Genomic DNA, 12,239 nt, shown 5'->3' on the forward strand with positions numbered 1-12,239 from the left:
GAGGGAATCACACCGACCAACAGCCTCACAAGACACAAACACTTTGTTTTCTTGAGGTTTATAGAAGTAATAACCTCGGGTGTTAGAATAGCCTACAAAGGTGCATTTTTCAGATCGTGGGGCTAGCTTATTGTCCTTTTTGGTTTTGACATAAGCATTACATCCCCAAATTTTCATGTAGGATAGATTAGGAACTCTTCCTTTCCATATCTCAAATGGAGTTTTCTCGGTGGCTTTGGTGGGACAATTGTTCAAAGATCTTATTGCGGTTTGAATCGCAAATCCCCAAAACGAGTTCGGTAACTCGGTTTGACTCATCATGGATCGAACCATATCAAGTAGGGTTATATTTCTCCTTTCGGCAACACCATTGAGGTGTGGTATTCCGGGTGGAGAAAGTTGTGATATAATACCACAACCTTTCAAGTGTGAATCGAATTCAAGGCTAAGATATTCTCCACCACGATCGGATCCTAGTGCTTTTATCTTTTTGTTCAATTGGTTCTCTACTTCATTTTGAAATTCCTTGAATTTATCAAAGGCTTCACTCTTATGCTTCATTAAATAGATATACCCATATCTACTCAAGTCATCGGTGAAGGTTATGAAGTAGTCATAATTTCCTCGAGCGGTGATACTCATTGGTCCACACACATCGGTATGTATGAGTCCCAATAGTTCACTTGCTCGAGTTCCTTTACCGCTAAAAGTATTACGAGTCATTTTGCCACGAAGGCAATATTCGCATGCTCCATATGATTGATAATCAAATGGTGTAATCACATTAGTCGAAATTAATCTTTTGATGCGATTCTCGTTTATGTGACCTAATCGACAATGCCAAATGAACGATTCATTTGGATCATTTTATTTGAGTTTCTTTAATTGAATGTTGTAGATGTCATTAGTGGGATTCGAGATTTCTAAAATCTAAATGCCATTAATGGAAGGAGCTTGGCCTATAACCAAGTCGTTACTTGAAATAGTACAACGTTTGTTTTTAATGACAAAACAAAAACCGTCCATGTTGGAGCGATTGAAATAATGTTTTTAGAAAGTATAGGCACATAAAAACAATTATGTAAATACAACTCAAATCCATTAGGCAAAGCTAATACATAAGTTCCCTTGGATTCGGCCGCTACTCGAGCTCCATTTCCAAGGCGTAGATCCACATCTCCTTTGCTAAGCCTCTTCACGTCCGGTATACTTTACAAAGGTCAGAACCACAACCGGTATCCAGTACCCATGTCGTAGTGGAAGTATAATTTACATCAATAACATAAATTTCCATAGGAATTTTACCTTTTGGAACGATGATTCCTTCCCTGATATTTCGCAAATATACGGGACAATTCCTAAGCCAATGTCCCATGCCATAGAAATAATGGCACTCATCTTCAACTTGCTTGAAGTTTTTCCCTTTCTTTCCCTTCTTCTTGAACCTTTTGCCCTTAGAAGCAAGAATTTGATTGCTTGAGCTCCCACTAGTTTTGGCATCTTTCTCTTCCAAAGACAAAGATCCTATAGATTTTATGAGGCGCTCTTCCTGAGACCGGCTCACAAGAGATCTTGCACTACTACAGATACAGCCTATAACAACGGGTAAAAACCGTTGTAAAATAAAAAAGCGGACGTTGTTAAAGCGGCCGTTGTAGAAGGTATTTACAACGGTTTGCTTATTTAGTGAAACCGTTGTCTAAAGTATTCACCACGGTTAAAAGCCGTTGTTGTTGGGTGTTCTCCGTTGTGGAAAGTGTTTCAAAATTTTGGAGGGAATAATATAACAACGGTTGTCGTATGTATAACCGTTGTTGTAACTTTCCCTCCAAAATTATGAAGTCTTTTGACAACGGGTTTATGTTACATACCCGTTGTTGAAATTTTTAGTAACAACGGTTGTTTGTTTAATACCCGTTGTTGTAATTTTACCTCCAAAATTGTGAATACTTTTAACAACGGTTCTTTGATTAAAACCTTTGTTGAATATTATCTTGGTATTTGTAAATGTCATTCACAACGGTGTTAGTTTTATTAACCGTTGTGAAAGGTATTCACAACGGTTTTTTTAGTAACCGTTTTATTACGTACACCTAATGTTCTCGAAAAATTAAATTTGTTTCATGCCATTCAAAAACCTCGCATATATCAAGACACCATATACCAAAGACCAAAGATAAATCATAGTCAAGGTTCATCGAACTCAATAGATTCAATTCAACCACATACAACAAAGATCATCATCATATATATATATATATATATATATATATATATATATATATATATATATATATATATATATATATATAATTACAAGGAGTTGAATTTACATGAACTAATTAATCATTCCCTAACTTCAACAAAAAAATTTCTATCTATATATATTCTAAGACGTAGTTGCCCCACATGTCTCTTACCTCGTCTATATCTATACTTGAGTATTGCTCAATCTGTTGTGACTGGTTGATTACATACTGCGGAAAAAACAAAGAGAATACATTATGGTATATATAGCAACAAGCAAGACAACATTAGCAACATCATGGTATATATAGCAACAATTGCAAGACAACATTAGCTCTAATTTAAAAAAAGTAATAAACACATGTTTAAATTATTACTAACCCTTTCTGGAATAACGAGATATCTTCGCCTAATAATCTCCAACATGAACCGACAAGCGTAGTATCCACATTGTATGCTATCCGGGTCAAGAGGGCCTATTATTACATAAAAAAAAAGACGAGAGAAGGCTCACATCAGAATCTTGAACTTTAGGTATTGTATTAGTATTAAACACCGATTTTGCACTTAATGTTATTGTATTTGAGCACGTACCCACTGTTATCGTAAAAAATCGGGGCCAACATCGAATCGTTCGTGGGTTGATCCTCCTCGTTTGCTCTTTTCTTCTTAAAGGCCCTTTTTTAAAAAAATAAAAAAGGAGGCGAAAACTAATTTTTTAGGGGCAAAAATATGAACGAGCTTTTTTCTATAAATAAAAATTGAAAATGTTATTATAAATAAATCAGTATTATAAACTTACATTTTAATCAAGTGCTTAAAAGTCTCGCTTGGTTGATGATGTAAAGAGTCCAACCAGAAAACTTTTTTCTTTGTCGGCATGATGGCTGCTAGCACCCAATGAGTCCTACATCAAGAGACATCATCATTATTAACAAGTACATATATTAGTTATGAAAATGCAATTGTAGGGGAAACGTAATATTAATTTGTTTATTACCCTTTTTCATTATAAACGCCAAAAATCAGCTTCTTGGTTGTCGCCAATTGCTGAGCAATATAATCTACCCGTTATTCGAACGAGAAATCCGCAATAAATAAAGATAAAACATAGGGGCACATGAATCCGTATTGATCAGATGGAATATTCTTCTCGGGGATCACTCTGGTTTGCAATATCCTACATTATTACGGTATTAATTCCGGTATTTAAAACACTATCTACCTAGTAGTCGAATATTAGACTATGAAATTATTTATTAAGAAACTTACTTCATCCAAACAAATATGTGTGCTATATCAATCTGTCTAGTCCAGCCCATACGGCTAGCGGATCCCATGATATGCATGCTTGGCGCTCACCCCTAGAATATCCTCCTCGAGCGGAATAATTATCGCTTGCTCGGAGGCTGCGCGATGGCCACCTCCTCATACAGTCTCATCATCGTCCCCGTTCTTACTTTTTGCATGTAATCATTCCCTTTATATTTTGTGGAGTTTATACTCCTAACTTTCACGACCAGGAAAGAATGAGTCTTTGATGTGGTGCTACTACCACCAAATTTCTACACATGTAGTATAGATAATTAAAATAATAAAAAATCCAAAGGTAACATATCCTAGTTGGAGTAATAAAAATAAAAGCGTACTTAATTAAATACCTCGTCAACCTGCTCTTTCAATGATGAGGTAGTAGTAGCAGGTAAGACTGGGGACTTAGGCTTATCAGTCTTTTTTGTCCCCTACACAAAATTACCATGCTTTTTATAAATACAGACAAAATATAAATAAAGGGGCGAGGTTAATTTTTAAAAAAATGGAGAAGTTAATTAAATACATACCTCATCAAGTTGTTGTGAAGTCGAGGTTGTTGGCATGTCTGTGGACTTAGGCTTATCCGCCAAAGCCGCCTTTTTTGTTCCCTACAAAAAAAAAAATAACATATAAATTTAACATATAAAAACATTCAACAATTAAAAATGTAACACATATATATATATATAAAGGTATTTCTTCTAACCCCAATCGCTTTCCGCTGCCCAAGTGAGGCGGCGGAGACATCTTCGCCAAGTAGATGTGAGTATTAGGCCATTGGATGAAACTTCCAAGCGCATCTCCCGAGAATGGTAATGTCGTCACGAATCGGGACAGAGCGGTGGAAAGTTTTCATGGCCTGGAAAGACTGTAGTTATCTCTACTATTGTATGATTCGGCAAAAGTTTTTCGCCATGAATAACTACGATTTTTCGCCGCTGCAGATTTGTTTTCTACGAGACCCCGGCCAACACGCACATGTGGCTTTTCGATTCTATTAGGGTTAGCAAGAATAATCGGCCTATTGTTTACTACCAAGAATATACACATACATATACATTATTATATATATCTTTGCAAAAACGCTTCAAAGATTCAAAGATTTTGCAAAAACGCTTTCTGTCTCAGCCGATTTTTGCACAAACTTCAATTTCATATAAATTTAACTAATTAAACACTTCATGCATACCTTAACAAAACAAGGAACCGACTTGAAGGGGATGTATCTTTATTTTCCATCACCGCTTCTCATCAAGTTGCATCTCCTTTTCAGACCCATTATTTACCTAATAAAATTAACCAATTCAATGGCACCATGTCGAAGTTGGCGAACACACCCCCGATCTTACCCAAAAAAAAAACAAAAGAAAAATAAGGAAGTATATTAGGTACCGATCGGCTTTAGTTGTTACAACTTCGTAAGCATTATTAGGTACCCGATCTTTCTGAATCTCGTTGACCGATACTTCCTTCTCATGTATTGCCAAGGTAGTAGCGGCCTCTTCACCAATCTGTTGTACCTTATTATTACCCCTTTAGAAATGACATCCTCCATCATCTTCACTTCTTCTTCTGAAAGCTTACCTCCAAAGATTCACTTTAGTAGTACGGATGCCATTAATCAAGTCGCTTGCCAAGAATGTAATGTGTCAACAATTTTTATCCCAACAATAACATGTGAATTGAACTTAAATGAAAATAATAGAATAAATGTTACCATGTCAGCGTTCTCGGACTTAGTCTTCCTTTTCTTCTTTATCTGGCAGTTTTCCCATAATATTTCGTTACTCCAACCTGTAACGGACGCCCCTCAAACGACCTGGATGTTCGGGTCGGCCGATCGCTCTAGCAAGAACGTCATTACGACCACTCGGGAGTGAATTTCCTTCTTCTACCTCTTTCAATACGTTATCCTATAATATATTAAATAAACTTCAAATTATATTTGTGACTAAAATAATAAAGTTAGTAATGAACTCGTCTTAATAAAATAATGCTTACTATGTTGGCCAAAACTTCCACATCGTATTTGTCATGCGCGACGCATCGGGATCCTTTAGGCGTGTGCCCATGTTTATAAGTTACATGCCGATCCACCTCTTTCACTCCCTTTGCCACCTACACATTAACATGGTAACATTTATACACGTAAATGTGTATCAATGCAAGTCCAAGTGTGATTAAAAAATAAAGTCTCACAGGGCAATAATGCATGCTACTTACGAGGTCCTCTTCTATCTTTCTCAGAACCGCCTCGAGAACCATAGAATTTCCCCTTCTTGCATGAAATGTTAGCACGATTTCTTTTGCTAACAGCCTTCAAATAATTATATAAAAGCGCAAGTAGATGAGATAATAAAAAGATTATATAAAGGACTCATTAATTAAAAAAATGATAGGTAAATCGTTAAAAGGCGAGGATATTTAACCTAAAACTTCTCAGTAGTTCTCATCTTTTTGAAAAGATCCCATTCTTCCTGCTTGATGGTGGGACACTTGTTTTCCGGTGGGCTCTTACGCATCTCCCCGTTGCCTTGTCCACATACAACCAATCCTAGCAACGCCACACTTCCACCGCCCGTGGACATCACCGCCTTATGCATTAAATACTCATCATGACTTTCATCGGGTATAATAAAGCCTTCCTTTATACGAGCCAAGTATAACTCCGCCAATTTTGGATTCAAACTTTTAACATCCTCTAAATGGATAGGCACAAACTGTCTTGTGCAAGCACCAATCCAACTGGAGAAAAGACACGCATTTGGACCAAAAGAGGGAAACCCTTCTCACTCCATGTTATTTCGAACGGTACATTTTTAGCGGCTATAGCTGCAAGGACTTTCTTGCACTTCGTAGCACCCCTCTCACCAGGCTTATTATCACCAGGCTCATTATTCTTTTGACTTCTTTTACGTTTTTCACCCATGATAATCCTAAAAACCAAATATGAATGATATAGCTGGATATGAACAACTTAACAACGTACATGCAGAGTATTATCTAAAACCCTAAACCCTAATAGGAATGAAAACTTAAAACAACAGATTGAGCTTCTAAAATCCTAAACCCTGATAAGAGGAGTAAAGTAGATGATGCGGGATGATAAAGATAACAAAGAAGACGAAAAACAAACAAATGCATGAAAAAAGAAACAAGATGATCGTCTTAAAACCCTAATGACGAAACACAAAATTAAAGTGAACATACCTGTTGATGATGATGATAAAGAGAACGAGCAGGATGATAAGGGAAGGCAACGGAATCTGGGTTTCGGAAACTGGACGACGAGAATGTAAAAAGCGAGGAAGAGAGAAGGATTAACACAGGATACCAACGGTTGGAGTAATAATGTTGTGTGTGTTAGTTTGTGTATGGCATGCTGGATGGGTTTCTATATTAGTTTTTTATTAAGACAAACTATTAACAACGGGTGCTCAAAGAAGAACCGTTGTTATATTTTAATAACAACGGGTCAATAAAAGTCAACCGTTGTCAAAAGTTTATTACAACGGGTAACATATACCCGTTGTAATATATTTTCACCAAATTTGCGCCAAAATGAAATACGTCAAAAATAATTGACAACGGGTAGAGGTACTACACCGTTGTTGAAAGTATTAACAACGGGTAATTTAAATATAACCGTTGTTATTGTTGAACCTCTTTTTTTTTTAAAAAATTATCAGAATTCCATTACAGTCCAAACCTCAGTAACAATACATTATTCAAAGAATTTCAACACCAAAGATCCACATCTAATAATAAGATCAAGAAAATAAGACAACTTACACCAAAGATGCATGCATATATCGTATGTGTCCTGATGAACTATCTCAGGATCGGGGACGTTTCTTGGATGTCATAGTTTCTTCGTTAACCCAAATACCTTCACCATGGTCATCACGCATATAGATGCTTTCAGTGTCCTCATGATCAGTGTCAACATCGTCGAAATAAGATACAGTGGTAGACTGATCCATTCCCTCAAAAACGACATCCCGATCATCATCATCATTATCGGATGGACTACTCCTTCTTTTCCTTATAGACAGACAATGACCACTTCTTATCCATAGGATCGGTGACATAGAACACTTGTTTAGCTTGGGATGCCATTATGAAAGGATCATCCTTATTATTGCCAACCTTACCCCGATTGACCAACGTAAATCCCATCTTATCCTTTCGGACACAATGGATGTTGTTATCAACCCAATTACATCGAAACAAAGGCATTGTGAAATCAATGTAATCTAGTACCAATATTTCTTGAATAACACCATAATAAAGGCATTTTCCCAAATAGGCTTTTTATCTTTTGAAGTAGCAAAGTGCATTGCCTCAAATTCTGAACTCACACCACTATTTTGCATTGTGCTCACCTCATCTTGCTCAAGCGGGTGTAAAAAGTATATCCATTAATGGCAAAATCATTGTAAAAGGTGACCCTGGCATTTGGACCTAAACCAACACGTAGTAACCTAGGAGAGATGTCATCACCAGTTTGATCGATTACCGTAAGACAATATTCCTAAACCACTCTCGAAACGTCTTCGTATGCTCGTTCGCAATCCACTTCTCGGTCTTGTTTTGGTGATCGTATTTGAGCTCATCTTTGTGTTGTTGAATATAAGGTTGCACCTCATCTTCGTTGTTTAGCACATACATGTGTGCTAAATGCAACATTTCACGTGTCATAATTTTTTCAACCCGGCCCCTAATACCTTTTCCGGTCATCCAATCACTATGACGATTCTTAGGAACGCCAATCAACTCCTTCGGGGAGAGATGAGCGTAACAATATGAAAGAGCTTCGTCTAAAATAGCGCGTTCAAAGAATACAACCTTCCTGGACGATACCGATTAGATGTATAGTCCTTGTAGACTTTCATCAATCTTTCGAAAGGATACTGGTATCTCAAGTACACGGGCCCAAGGTACAAAATCTCCCTAACCAAGTGAGTGGTCAGATGAATCATGATAGTGAAGAAAGAGGGTGGAAAATACATTTCCAACCGACAAAGAGAGGTTACAACGAGGTCCTGCAATGAATCCGCGTCATCGGGATCGATGACTTTCTCGCATATGGACTGAAGAAGAGACAGAATCTAGTTATAGCATATCTTACCTTTTCACGTAAAATGGAACGAATAGCCACAAGTAGTAATTGTTGCATCAAAGTGTGACAATCATGTGACTTTAACCCTGTGAGTTTTAGGTCTTGCATCGACACTAGGCTTTTGATGTTCGACGAATAACCATGTGGCACTTTAATTCCATTCAAGCATGCACAGAACTCTTTTCTCTCATTCCGTGAAAGGGTAAAATCTGCTGGCGGTAAAAATGTACGATTACCTCTCTTCTGTGGTGCCAACTCTAGCCTAATACCCATCATTTTCATATCTTCCCTAGCTGCGGCGTTATCCTTTGTTTTACCAGGAACATTCAGAAGGGTATTGATAATATTATCACGGACATTTTTCTCAATGTGCATGAAATCGAGGCAATGCCGACCTCCAGTCGTGCCAATATGGAAGTTTATCAAAAAATATGGATCTTTTCTTATACCCACGAGTAGACAATTTAGAGCCGCTCTTCTTCCCATAATCTATCTCAATATGCTTTACTTTCCGATAAACTTCATGCCCACTCAAAATTCTAGGAGGTTGACGAAGTTCTTGTCTTCCATTGAATGCTTTCCGCATCTTGCGATAACAATGGTCATGATACAAGAACCTCCTATTTCCCATATACACATACTTACGAGAAGACTTCAAGTATTCGGACTCGATATCCTCCCCACACAATGGACAAGCCTCTTTCCCATGAACTGTGTGCCCGGAAAGGTCGCCATAAGTCGGATAGTCGCTTATTGTACACAATAACATCGCTCTCAAATTGAAAGTTTCGTTCTTATATGCATCAAATACTTCTATCCCACTATCCCACAACAATCGCAAATCATCTAGAAGAGGTTCCAAATATACATCTATATCATTTCCAGGTTGTTTAGGGCCGGAAATTAACAACGACAACATCAAATACTTTCTTTTCATGCACACATATGGAGGTAAGTTATAAATAGCCAACACTACTGGCCATGTACTATGTTGGCTACTCATGTTTCCGTGTGGGTTCATTCCATCATGGACAGGACGCTAGACGTAAGTTTCTAGGTTCATTGCCGAACTCGGGATACTTAGCGTCGAACGATTTCCATTGCTTACCATCTCTTAGCGGTGTCTTAGCTTTCCATCATTTATTCTTCCTGTTTCATGCCAAGTTAACATTTTTGCATCATCGGGATTCGCATAAATCCTTATGACTCTTGGTATCAATGGAAAATACCACAACACCTTAGCCGGATCCCTTCCTTATCCTTATAACGCCACTCCAAACATTTAGGGCAATTGGTTAAGTTTTGATATAATTTCCGATACAATATGCAATCATTTGGACATGCATGTATTTTCTCATATTTCATACCCACTCCTCTTATTAGTTTTTTCGCCTCATATGTCTTAACAGGTAGAACATTACCATCTGGAAGCAACTCCTTTATTAAGGCTAAAAAACTAGTGAAACACGTGTCACTCACCCCATTTGCCCCCTTGATATTATACAACTTCACCACAGCCGACATTTTTGTGAACTTACAACCAGGATAAAGAGGTGCTTCAGACTCACACAACTTCTCATACATGTTGTTAAGGTCATCCCAATTACTAGTGTCATCACCTACATCTTCAAAAGCAATGGACTCATCATCATTCTCTTCATTATCTATAGACCCAACATTCAACTTCTCTACTTCCAACTCTTCCAACTCAAAAACTCGGCAAACTCGGGATCATCGATTAGCCTTTCGTGTACCTCAACATCATCTTCTTCCGAGTTATTCTCTTCCTCTAATGATTCCCCATGAAAAATCCAAAGTGTATAGGATCGACTAAATCTCCACTTTTCTAGGTGTATTTTAACGTCCGGAAAAGCCATATAGCTAATATTACCACATCTTTCACAAGGACATGCAATACTAGAAGAACCATTCAAATTGTTCGAAACGACTTCATAAAATTCAACTAAACCATCCTTGTAGGTGCGGTCACTCATATTTGCATCAATCATCCAAGTTCGAGTCATTATTCTACATTCGTAATAATAGGCAACTAATTCAGAAAATACAATAATAGGCAAACAAATAAACGAAATTCAGGAAAGCAATTAAGCTAAATTATCAACAAATTAGATAATAACCAAAAAATCCTATATCTAGTTATAATAAGCGTTGCTAAGAAACATATATATACCTGATTGATAAACACGCGCGATGAGGGAGAGAAGACGTGACAACAAAGATGACGGAGATGAAGACAGAGAGACGATCGAGGGAGGAATGGAGGATGATATAGTAGCGATGATTAGCTTGTGTTTGTGTTTGTAGCGTATAGCAGAATAAAGCAATATGTTGTTCTTAAGATTTTCATAATATTAATAACAACAGTTATTGAGATTACAACCGTTGTTAAAAAGTATTAAAAACGGGTTCTAATATAACCGTTGTGATTACTTTTCACTAATTTGGCGCCAAACCATTAACAACGGTTAAAATTTAACCGTTGTTATTAGTTTTTTCATTAACAACGGTTGTTTAAGTATGACCCGTTGTTAAAACAAATAACAACGGCTAACAACACATAACCGTTGTAATTAAGTTTGGTAAAATTCGCGGAATAAATTCTACAACGTGTTTTGATGATTTTCGTGAATAAGCGTTGTTAAAGGGCCGTTGTGGTTGCCTGTATTTGTAGTAGTGTTGTAGTAGTAGGAGGTTTAGAATAAGTGATGAAGTTTATGTTTCCATCCGAACCTATCCCAAAAGAAAGTTCTCTAGTAGTGTCGAAATCATTGTTGAAGCAAACGTTGTTAAAAACATTGTGGCAAGACTCAATAGTTATTGGTGTAGTAGATTTTGATGGATTCATTGTAATAAACTACAAGTATGGAGGAAAAGGAAATATTTACATTTGTCATTTTTAATCATACTTGTAAATAATTTTAACAAGATATGAGTATTTATATAGTGACCTCTACCCAACTACTATAAATGATTCCAAGACCCAAATTCATATTAACTTAGGCATCGGTAAAGCCGAATACAACCCTTATCAATATAACTTGATGGATTAACTCTTTAATCGATTCTACTTTTAGAACTCTTGGTCGATAAAATTACATTAATATTTATCTTTAGCCCGAAACACATCACATCCGGCAACCGTCGAGAATACTTTCGTTTAGTTCAACCCAAATTTCGAATAAATGTGTCCATGATCCAAATTTACATCAACTTGGGCACCGGTAAAGACGAATACAACCCTCATCTTTATAAATTCGGTGGGTAGACATTTATCACCCACTTCCTCTACGTAACAAGGTTTGTACCCCGGTAAAGCCGAGTGCACTCCCTCACGAAATAGGTTTTCATGGTTTCTAATTTTTGGTAAGGCTAAGTCTCAATTGTTTATTTTAGCGAGAGGTCATGTCAATTTATTATCTATCACGTTTTAAGTGAACTAAAGCGGTGAACTACGATAATTGTAATTGACACGGTCGATTAACTCGATTAAATGATAATGCATGTTTTAGTTATGGCGATTTAGCGATGCATGCAA

Source organism: Silene latifolia, chromosome Y, assembly GCF_048544455.1.
Source record: "Silene latifolia isolate original U9 population chromosome Y, ASM4854445v1, whole genome shotgun sequence".
In the NCBI taxonomy this organism is placed as follows: domain Eukaryota; kingdom Viridiplantae; phylum Streptophyta; class Magnoliopsida; order Caryophyllales; family Caryophyllaceae; genus Silene; species Silene latifolia.